Genomic DNA, 12216 nt, shown 5'->3' on the forward strand with positions numbered 1-12216 from the left:
CACACACATATATTTATACACACACATATATTTCATTTAACAATATAGTACAATTTGGTCGTTTTTCTTTATATATATATATTTTTTTCTTTATTGATTAAGGTATTACATATGTGGCCCTATCCTCTCATTGTCCCCCCACATCCCCGCTCATGCCTTCACCCCCCTAGTGTCTGTGTCCATTGGTTAGGCTTATATGCATGCATACAAGTCTTTTGGTTGATCTCTCCCCCTTCCCCCCACCCTCCCCTACCTTCCCTCTGAGGTTTGACGGTCTGATCGATGCTTCTCTGTCTCTGGATCTGTTTTTGTTCATCAGTTTATGTTGTTCATTATATTCCACAAATGAGTGAGATTTTGGCATACAACATCAACTACTGTATCAAGCATTCACTTATTAAAATTTAGAGAGGGAGGGAGAGGGAGAGAGAGATAGAAACATCAATGATGAGAATCATTGATTCACTGCCTCTTGCACACTCCCTACTGGAGATTGAGCCAGAAACCTGGACATGTGCCCTGATCAGGAATTGAACCTTGACCTCCTGGTTCATAGGCTGTGGTTCAACCACTGAGCAACACCATCTGAGCAAGTAGTCTGCTTCTTAATCCATTTTTGTATAACTGAACATTTTGTTTTCCTTTTTGGAAACTTGTGGAAAATTCTCTTTGTTTTCAATATTTTAAAATTTCACAGTGTGTCATGGAATGAGTCTATTCTAATTCATTTTACTGGGCACTGGATGGACTCTCTGAATTTGGTAATTCATGTCCTTTAGTTCTGATAAATATTTTAATAATTTTATTATTATTAATTATTTCCTACCATCTGTTTTTCTTTCCTCTCCATCTGGACCTTCTATTATTTGGACTTTGGAATTCTTGAAATGGTGTCTATGTTGTTTTTTATTTTTTTTCTGATATGTTATCATTTTTTCTATTTAAATGTTTTCTGTAAGATTTTTTTAAACTTTATTGCCCAGACTTCCTGTTGAAGTTTTCACTTAGCTATCAGATTTTTAAATTCCAATAGTTCTTTTTAATTTTTATACAGGATCTTCTTATTCTTATTTTAAGGATTAACTATTATCTTTATTTCTTCATGGATATAAATTACTATTTTTATGCTATTTTTCTCCCTGCATATCCTCATTTTACATTGGTTTTTATCTGTTTGATTATTTTAGCCTTACTTTCCATTTTGGACATTTTCTCAGGTGTCCAGTTAATACTGACTTTCTGCTTTTTATTAACAGCAGGAGCACAAAATATCTGACTTTGAATTTCTGAACACTGGGTAAGGTTTTCGATTGTAAACTTCACTGTGGGTGACCTGGGTGGATCACTTTTAAGGAACTCTCAGTATTAAGTTACACATTCCCCAGAGAAGAGTTTGAATCACCTGCTCAAAGACTATGCCTGTGACTGTCAACAAGTTTGCAGGATCTGGGATGGAATGCCCTGGTGACGAGGACTGCTCCTCATGCATTCGGCGTTCAGCATTCTTCAGAACTGAGCTCCAGCTTTTACCAGGGTTGTGCAGTGGAAGGGATCTAGTATTTAACAACTTCTCACACAATTTTCAGCACTCCTCCATATTTTAAAATCACTGTCATTCTCATTTCCTAAAGTACTTGGTATTGCTAGTTTATGCACTTTTTTTTGGTTAGGAATCTGTGCAATAAATGAGGTTTTTGAAATTGCCTACTGAATTTTGAGATTAGGGCTACTAAGTCAGTTGCCACTTAGTCATATGCTTTCAAACATCCAATACTTTGTTTTCTTTCTCCAGTTCTCCTGATCTTTGTATATATCTGTTAAAATATTTTTTGGTGGTTTTGAAAGATTTAAGCAGAGAGCAAAATGATGTTCATGTGTTCAATATGCCAAAGTAAAGCAGAAGTGCATTTAGGAAACTATAAGTACATTAATGTCTATACATGGCAATAAACTTACACATACTTAGATTATATTATATATGTGTGTAATATACATGTGAAAGAAACTTTTTAAAAATATTTTTTTATTGATTTCAGAGAGGAAGGGAGAGGAAGAGAGAGATAGAAACATCAATAATGAGAGACAATCATTGATTGGCTGCCTCACGCATGCCCCACACTGGGGATAGAGTCCACAACCTGGGCATGTGCCCTGACCTGGGAATCCAGTGGTGACCTGGTTCATAGGTTGATTCTCAACCACTGAGCCCTGCTGCCCGGGCTGTAAAAGAACCTTTATTGCTTTCTTAATTTCTATAGTGCCGCAAAGTAACAACCATCAGTAAACTTTAATCTATATTTCATTAAGGGAAGCTGTCTGTTGGGGAAGGTAGTTTCTGTTTTTGTTGGTTTCTTTCTTTTTCTTAAAGTTCAGGGGAGGATCTTTAAGTCTATGCATTTCTCATAAGACTATTTGTGAAGGATGTGCAGATTTATCCTATGTGTTGCCATTAGAACTAGTGATAAATGTATGAAGAAAAATTGTTAATTGGGCCTAATTGAATAAAAGTTGAATATAAGGAAACTAATACAGGACAAAAAAGACTGAACGTCAGAAGCAACAAAGTTATAAGCAAATGAGAGAGAATGCAATACCCAGAAGCTTGAAAAAAACGTCCTCCTCTTCTCTAGAAGAGTTCCATGAACAGTCCAGTCCAACCTTTGCTGACCTCTTCCTGGTAATAGAGAGATGGCTCTGACTATGTAGCTCTAGATGTCTATCAGAATTTTGCTAACAGAGTCCCATTCAGTGACCACCAACTTCCTTAGGTCTGTGAGGACAGTCATGGGTCATCAGATGCATATGAAGCAGCATAGGATTTCCTTTTTCAGAAAGACATCATGAGATGGTTGGCCTTGTTGTACACTCCTTGTTGAGGAAAGGCAGTGAGTTCTGCCCCACTGAATCTGTGTTCCCAAGAACAGAGAATAAATTGGAAACAAAAATTCTCTGGGAATCGAAATTGAGAGGAATGATTAGTCTTCAAATTTTCTTCCCCTACTACCTTGATGTTCTCATTCTTCTCTTTACTGATCTCTTGCAAATGCCCTGCTGGAGCTCTTGTCCCAGATACAATCATTAAGTAAGAACTGGAAGAGTTGTCACTTTCACTACTCGTTAAGTTGACAATATGCACTGGAAATGTCCTACAATAGAAGGAATGTGGTAATGAGCTATAGAGTAAAATGGCTGGCCACATTTTGTTTAAGAAAATTTTATACATAATGACTATTTTCTATAAAATATCACCAATATGGTACCAAACTATTGAGTAGTTGAGGGTTCAGTACAGTTTGTGGGCTAACCTGGGGGCCTAGCATATTACATACTGTTTCAATGAGTTTTAAATAGCTCATGAATTTTGGATTGTAACTCCTTTGGAAATCCCTACTTTTTTTGGTTTATTAGAATGAAATAAAATAACAATAATAATATTGATCTTTGTAATAGCTAACATTAATGTTGCAGTTATTACCTGACAGGTACTGTTTTAAGGGCTTTACATGTATTTAAATACATTTTTAAAATATATATATCTTTATTGATTTCAGAGAGAAAGGGAGAGGGAGAGAGAGAAAGAGAGACATCAATGATAGAGAGAATAATTGATCGGCTGCTTCCTGCATGCCCCATGCAGGGGATGGAGCCCGCAACCTGGGCATGTGCCCTGACCGGGAACCGGACCTTGACCTCCTGGTTCATGGTTCTATGCTCAACCACTGAGCTACACTGGCCGGTCTACAGGTGTTAATTTGTAATAACTATTTGAGACCAGTTTTATTACCACCTACATTTTACAGATGAGAAAATTATAGCAAAAAGAAAACAAGCAAACTTCCAAGATTACACAGCCAGTTACTGATGGAGCCAGGTTTTAAACCCAGGCATTAGAATTCTAGCTCCAATGCTCCTTAACCACTAGTGAGCAAATGAGAGTTTTTAAAGTTACCATTTCTTTTATAACTAAGGATGAAGGTGCTCCCAGTCCCTTTGAAAAACTTTCCCAAAGGCTAAGTTGCTATATTTTCAACTATCCCTTCCTTGTTTTTCTTACCATTCACTTATATCTTCATCCATTATTTTACATAGATGGTTGTCACATTCAGATTCCTAGACTTTCTACTAAGTTCAAGTTTTATATTTACAATTTTCTATAATACACATTTCCTGTGTATTCTACCAGAATTATAAAAATTAATAGGAACAAAATCTAGGCAGAATAATATAATGGTTAATTGCTCAACAAACATAAGTTTGGAGCCTAGAACTATCACTTACCAATTATATTATCTAGAACATGACAAGAAAACACTTTTAGCTAGTTTCCTCTTTATTTGTAAATCAGGAAACAAATAGCACTTATTTCAAATGATTGTTACAAAGATCAAAGTAGAAAAATGCTTAAGAAAATGCTTTAGTCAGCATACACAAATGCAAGGTATTATTAGAAGGGAAGCTTGATTTGGAGATGTTTTCTTATTCTCCACATTAGAGCTACCAATTAAAGAAGTAACTATATAGAAAAATATGTATATTGCTGCTGCTTTTTAGCAATTAAAAAGTATATGGTAAGTAATTATTTTAAAATAGACTCTTTAAAAAGATATATGACAGGTAGCTTTCCTTTCCTTTATTGGAACAATAATAAAAATTGCTTTACTAAATTAGGAAATTATCACTCTGAAACACCTTGTAAGGGTACTATAAAATGACATCAGAGTTGAGTTTTATGGGACATAGAATATTCCTCTCATGTCCTCCCATTCTGTTCCCTTTCCAATCAAGTTTCAACTGTCAAAATCCTAACCATTAAAAAAACAACACTGATCAAATCTGTCTTCCATTAGGAGTATAATATCACTTTTCCTCAATATAAATGTCTTTTTCTTCTAAAATTCACATAACTTTGTATTTTCCATGTTACTTTATTACCTTATAAAATATTTATTTTAATTATTTCAGATTTCTACTAAAATATAATGCCCTTTGGAGCCTAAGCAAATGACATGTATCTTAGTATACTTACCAGTATGTAGGTGACTACTTCTATGTAGGGAGTTCTATAACACAACCTGTACATCCAAGAAAGCAATGATGGATGGAGGACTGAAACAAGGATAGTCACCAAGTAATCAACTCCACAAAGTATCAGCTTGATGGGATCCGGTAGCCCTGCAGCCTAAAAGGCATAATGAGAGAAACCACTGGAAAGGAGCTTCGATGCCAGATATGTTGGCAGTTAGGGAGAGTGAGGTGCCAAGATCATGAAATAGCTTCTACATTAACACCAAAACCTGTTACATCTGCCTGCCAACAATGTAAAGTAGAAGGCAATATTATTATTTAAGCAAATTATCTACATATACATAATAGAGAAATATGCTAACTAGCCGGGACTCCATAACGGGTCAACCAGACAGGAGGAGGTTCCGCGCGCAGCTTCGGGGGCGGGGCGGCAGGGGCCTCTGCACCTGAGCTGGGGGAGGGCCTGATCAGCAGCCGCAGCTTCTTCGGGCCGGAGAGCGAGGCAGGGCCGACCAGCAGCAGTCGTGGCTGCTGCCGGGCCCAGGGAGGGAAGCAGGGCCAGACCAGCAGTGGCCGCAACTTCTGTGGGGCCCAGGGAGTGAGGCAGGGCCAGCCCTGCGACTTGAGGGTGGGTGGTGCCACATGATTTTGAATCATACACTTGGCTCCTAGTACATGATATAAAAGTTTAGAGAAGGTAATCATATGAAAATTAAAACATTTATAATAATGTGTCTATGTATTATAGTGTGTTGTTTTGCTCAAACAAACATGAGTTTGAAACTTGTAGAGAGTTTATCAATGGTTTAAAAATAACTAAAAGCTAATGATGGGAAGAACACCAGTATCAAAATACGCAGAATGCTGAGAAGGCAATTAAGCAACAACATTAATAAAATAATCTTTTAAACTAACAGGAAAAGCTTTATTTTGGTTAAGCAATGAATTAAAAATATTGATTCCAAATATGTAGACGTCATAAACATGGGCTAATTTGAAAAGCCAAGTTGGCTTTTCAGAAAGTGGAAAACAATGGAGTGACAAAATGTTTGTAGAGCTACAGAATAGAGATAAATCAACAAGACCAAAAACCTAGAAAACATAGTGGGACATAGGCTAAATGAGATTTTAAATACATTTACAGATGTTCCCTACAGTTTTTTGACCTTACAAAAGTGAGATGCATTTAGTAGAAACCATCTTTCAAATTTTGATATTTTCCTGAACTTGCACATGTGGTACAATACTCTCATGATTTGGGGCAGTGGCAGTGAGCCACAGATCCCAGGCAGCCACGTGATCCAGGGGTAAACAATGGATACTCTAAAGTGAATGTGCTATGTAACCCCGTTTTATGTATGTTGTGGTTTGTGATTTTGCATCCCATCTTGTCTGCAAAACACCTATCTGTGTCTGCTGCTTCAGGTTAGAAGAGGAAGGAATTATTGTTAGGATGGAACTCATTCTGATTTCTACTTTATGTCTGTATGATTTGACTACTCTAAGCTCACATAATGGAAATTATACTGTGTTTGTCCTTTTGTGACTGGTGTATGGACCTCTCTGTACTTACCTTTCCATTTTGCTGTAACCTATTAATGCCAAAAAATTAATAATATGTTGATTAATTAAAAACACAAAAAGGCATTAAAATGATTCTCTTTCATAAGGAAAAATCAATCTTTTTTTCAAAAGAAATAAAGCATATTAAAATAATTTAAATAGATTTTAAAATTAAAGTGGTTAAATTCTAAAGCAATATTCTTCTTTGAACTGTCATTTGATCCTATAATAATAACAGAAATTGCTATGTTTTCATCTCTCTCTTGATTCCCTGTTAGCCATATGGCTGGTCTGACTCTAACAATCAACATTATAATGAATCTGAAGATTATCTAGCCAGATCTACCCTTCTATGACAATGTTTGATTTTTACTTACAATTTTTATTTTGCTATTTAATATTTTTATTATCGTTTGAAAATATCTCTATTATTTGAGGATATTCTATCTATTGCTTTAAATTTTAATAAGAAATAACATAGTTTTAAAGTTTGGATTTATTCCAAAACCTGAAATATTTTAAGTATCGCAGATAATTTAGTATATGCCTTTCATCTGATTGCATAGAGTTATATAAAATGAAATAATTTTTTACTTAGTTACTAAATAAAATTATCAAATAATATTTCTTTGGTTTCCAACACATTTCTCTGATCTAAATAGATCACACAGATGATGAAAGTATTTTTACCAGCTAAGTGTGTAACCATAAGTACCAGTTCTGTTGTCATAATTAACATTATAATCCTGCAGTTGAGAATAATAATAGAGAAGTAACTGTTGCCATATTGGATAGTGAACTTGAATTATCTAACTTTTTGAAATGACACATTAAAAATCATCTTCATTGACAAATATTTATTTGCGTTAAACAAAATATAATTTGGATGGGTGAAATTGAACTGAATCCCCGACTTTTTTAAATGCCTTTTAAAAATTAGTTTTTAAAAATATAACTCTGATGGCAGAATAAAATGCAGGTGCTTGCAGAAGTCTAATGGATTATCTGAAATAATAATAAGAAGAAATATGGCAAAGAAGATTCCAAATTCACTGAACTACAGATATGGTACCATGCAAACTGTCTTTCAGTAATAGCACACTGGGGAACTTTTAGGAAGGCAGCCTTGTTTTGACAGATACAAAATAGCAACAGACAATGCATATCCCAATCAGTAAAGGTCATGAAAGAATCATACTGTGCTCAGTCTTCTGCAGGCATTGATGTAGTTACTTGAACTACCGGTTGTCATGAAGTCTGTGAGGACTGAATGTGTTTTGTTAGAGTTTGCAGTGTGTAACAGATATTCATGTTTTAGAGTTACTGTAGAATTTCACACTTTCCATATGTGGATACCAAAATGTTACCAAAATATTATACTTACTTCTAAATCAAAATAGATAATAATATAAATGGAGACCCTTTTCTTATATTTTCTTTTCTTTTCTTTTGCAATGAGGGATAATCTTATGAAGTGAATACTTTTGAAAAATTTAGGTGTATTATTTGGAAACACACATTTTAAGACTCCTGTAAATACATTCCAGTAGATGTAATAAAAACTAGAGTTATCAAAAGCTGTTCTTTATTTATTCCAATGCTTTTAAGTCAATATATTTGACATTCCAAATTCATAGTAAATGATAATTCTTAATAATGATAACCATATTTGTTAAACACATACTGTATGTCAGGCATTTTCATTGCATCATCACCCATACTCCTCTCAACAACCATATGATACTGTGATTATTATCTCCATTTTATTTACTCTTCTAAATAATACATGTAGAGTTTCTTTCCTTTTTATTAGTGGTTTTAAAAAATATATTTTTATTGATTTTAGAAAGGAAGATAGAAGAAGAGAAAGATAGAAACATCAATGGTAAGACAGAATCATGAAGCAGCTGCCTCCTGCACACCTCACGTTAGGGATTGAGCTTGCAACCTGGGCATGTGCCCTGACCAAAAACCAAACTGTGACCTCCTAATTCATAGGTCAAAGCTTAATCCCTGAGCCATACTGCTGGGCCATGTAGAGTTTCTTTATGTTCTGGTTAGATGGGGAAACAGAGGCTTGATTATTTGAACTAATTGTCTATAATCACACTTGTAGTGACAATTGGAATACAGATAAAAGACTCTGATTTGAAAGTTCACTTTTGTAGCTATTAACCTGATACAAAAATAAAATAAATGATGACAAAATCTTAGGAAAAAAGAGCAATTAAAAAAATCTAAGTTAAAAATAATGTTGCATGTAGTATAGCTGGAATTACTTATAGAATATGTAAATATTTAAAGTAGAGAATTATGATTATGTGGTTGTTTAGTGTAGATGAACTTTAAATATTACGCATTCTAGAGAAAGTTTACTAAATATATTTCTCAGACATTAGCTTCTATTAGGAAACTGTGCTTTGAAAATTAATGATTTTATTATTTACTAGGCCCTCTTAAATTCCGGGACCCCCTCAGGGGATGTCAGAGAGCCGGTTTTGGCCTGATCTCCACAGGCCAGGTGGAGGGACCCCACCAGTGCAGGAATCCGTGCACCAGGACTCTAGTATGCATATAAGATCTTTGGTTAATCTCTTCCTGTCCTCTCTCCTTCCCCCTTCCCTCTGAGATTCATTAGTCTGTTCCATGTTTTCATGACTGTGGTTTTGGCTCCTGCATTGAGCATCTGCCCCCTGGTGGTCAGTGTGCATCATAGCTACCAGCTGGTCAGCCGGTCACTTAGGCTTTTATATATAGAGATTTATTGAATTTATTTGGGTTATATTGATTAATAAAATTATATAGGTTTCAGGTGTACAATTTTATAACACATTATCTGTATATTGTGTTGTGTGTTCACTAACTCAAATAAAGTCTCCTTCAATCACCATTTATACCCCCTTTGCCTTCTTCTACCTACCCCCACCTCCCTTTCCCTCTGATAATCACTATACTGTTGTCTGTGTCTGTGAGTTTTGTTTTTGTGTTCTTTTTTCTTTGATTAATCTCTTTACCTAAAAAGGACACATATTCTTAAATGAAGGGATTGTTTAAATGAAAGTAAATATAAATATGGATGATTTATTAGTTGCTTCTTATTTTACTGTTTGAATATCAGGCCCAGCTGAGGTCAGACATATATGAAGTGGAAAAGCAGACTGTAATCTGCTAACCTCCTACCAGAAATCTGTTGTTCTTTTAAACAAGTAGTTACATTTTTTGCTTTGCTACTATATACTTTCATGAGGTGACATCTAAAATAACTTGGCATTCTATATCAAGTATGTTTATTACCACTGTAATCATTAGAGGTAGTTGACTCATCAAAATCTGTTTATTTCTTCCCTCTGCTGTTACTGTTTTAAATTCAGCATCAGTTTGTTTCATACTGAACTCCATTCCTCAAACATCACCTCAACTGTGACATGACATTGTCTGTGAGGACTTACCTATACTATCTTTAGAAGTACATAGAATTATTTTACTTTGTGGCATGATCTCTTTCATCTTTAAAAGTTACAGTTTTGTTTGTTCATTTCATTTTTAAATTTATTTTTAGATGATTTAAAGGTGATTTTTTAAAATTACAGTTTATATTCAATATTATTTTGTACTTTTTTCAGGTGTACAATGTAGTGGTTAGACAGTCATATCCTTTATAGTATTCCCCTCAATATTTCCAGGACCCACCTGGCACTCTGTATAATTATCACACTATGATTTACTATATTCCCTGTGCTTTATATCCCTGTAACTATTTTGTAACTACCAATTTGCACTTATTAATTGTTTGTCTTAAATCTGTTTGAGGAATTTTGTGAAGCTCTGAAGGTATAAAAATTATAAAATGAAGTACTTGATAAATATATAGTACTTTTATGGGAACAAATATTATTTTATCAACTTATGAGATAGCAGGATATTAGGTCATGATTAAAAATTCATTTAATGTATTATCTGACTGAATGTATGCAAAATAATTTTTTGATGTGTTGATAAGATTAAGTTTATTTGTTCTCATTTGAAACTTTAGTTCAGCATTACTCATGGATAATCATTGTCAGAAAGGATATGTCTAGTTATTTCATTTACATAACATGAGTTTTCTTTTGGATTGCATATGAATTAATTAAATTTTCTTTAATTGTAGCAGCTACATGTAACTCACAACTTATAGCTAGTGTAAAATAGTTCATTAACTTCTAAAAAATAGCCAGTATTCTAATACTACAAGTCTCTGAACTGGAGTATAGGCATTAAGAGGAAAATATTAAGATGAGAAAATCTGGGAAAGATACTCAATCTAGATATTCCAAAAATGACTTCATTTTACAACAGAGCATTCCTCACCAAAAAGGAAATTAATTGTACTGTTTCAGTTAGCCAACTTAATTTGTGACTAAAATAAATAATTACAAGATTCTCTTGATAAACATTAAACTCATTCTTTGATAATAAAAAATAAATTGTTTCTTGATAAATCTTAAACTCTTTATTTGATAGCAAGAAATTTTTCACTATTAAAATAGTAAGAAAGAAAATATAAGCTATAAAATTGTACAAAATACAATTACGTGAGTCATATTCCTGTGTTATGGAATTTGAACGCTATAAACATTACATCAACCACAGGCATACGTACTGGTATAAGGATAAGGAAAAGGATTTTCCAAATTGAAATTGGTCTTACATTATAGTTATGATTGACATAATTTTGGACTTTCTTTTTTACATTGAACATTAAAAAGTAATAATATTACAGAAGCAAAATTGCTCCATATCATTTTTCATATATTTTTATTATTTCTTCTAAATACTTGGATTATTTTACATGATTTACTCATATTGTTTATTTAACAAGCTGAAAATATAGATTAAGTATCTATGATGATTAATGTAATTTAAGTTTATAAGATCTCAAATATTTCCTTTTCTTTTTGCAATATATAGGTGTCTTTGATGTTAAATATATGTATACACATACATATTTGTGCATGTATGCATGTGTATATACATATTATATCTGTGTGCATAAGTATATATATATGCATGTGTATATCTTATATACATACTAGAGGTCCAGTGCACAAAATTCATGCATGGGGGGGAGGGTTCCCCTCAGCCCAGCCTGCACCCTCTTCAATCCGGGACATCCCTCTCACAATCTGGGACTGCTGGCTCCTAACTGCTTACCTGCCTGCCTGCCTGATCGCCCCTAGCTGCCCCCCTCCTGCCAGCCTGATCACCTCTAACCTCTGCCTGCCGGCCTGGTCACCCCCAACTGCCCCCACCTCCAACCCGGTCGACCCCAAATGCCCCCCCCGCGCGCGCGTCGTCAACAATTAAATAACAAAGAGGGGAGGGGGGAAGACAGAAAAACGCCCCCCCAAGGGGGGTATGGTTCAAAAACTCACCCCACAGGCGGGGCGTTTCATCATTGGAAGCCCCGACCGCGCTGGTGGGTTTGTGGTTATCGTCATAAGATTTATGTAGTGAGATACAAAGAAACCTCTTAGATGGCTTTTTTTAGTCCACTGATCGCCCCCCATCTCTCAATACGCCCTCAGATCAACCCACTCCTAGCAGAGTAAATATAGCAGCAAAGTCTCTTCCACTGTCTTCTTTTCT

The 12216-nt window shown here is 34.7% G+C and overlaps 1 protein-coding gene across 3 annotated transcripts in view; it reads left to right on the forward strand.

The window, feature by feature from the left end:
- The window catches only part of FSTL5 (follistatin like 5), a 579511-nt gene that overhangs the window by 189439 nt on the left and 377856 nt on the right, over positions 1 to 12216 (forward strand). The window lies entirely within an intron of this gene.

The sequence above is a fragment of the Myotis lucifugus genome, unplaced genomic scaffold (genome assembly GCF_000147115.1).
Source record: "Myotis lucifugus unplaced genomic scaffold, Myoluc2.0 scaffold_1, whole genome shotgun sequence".
Lineage (NCBI taxonomy): Eukaryota > Metazoa > Chordata > Mammalia > Chiroptera > Vespertilionidae > Myotis > Myotis lucifugus.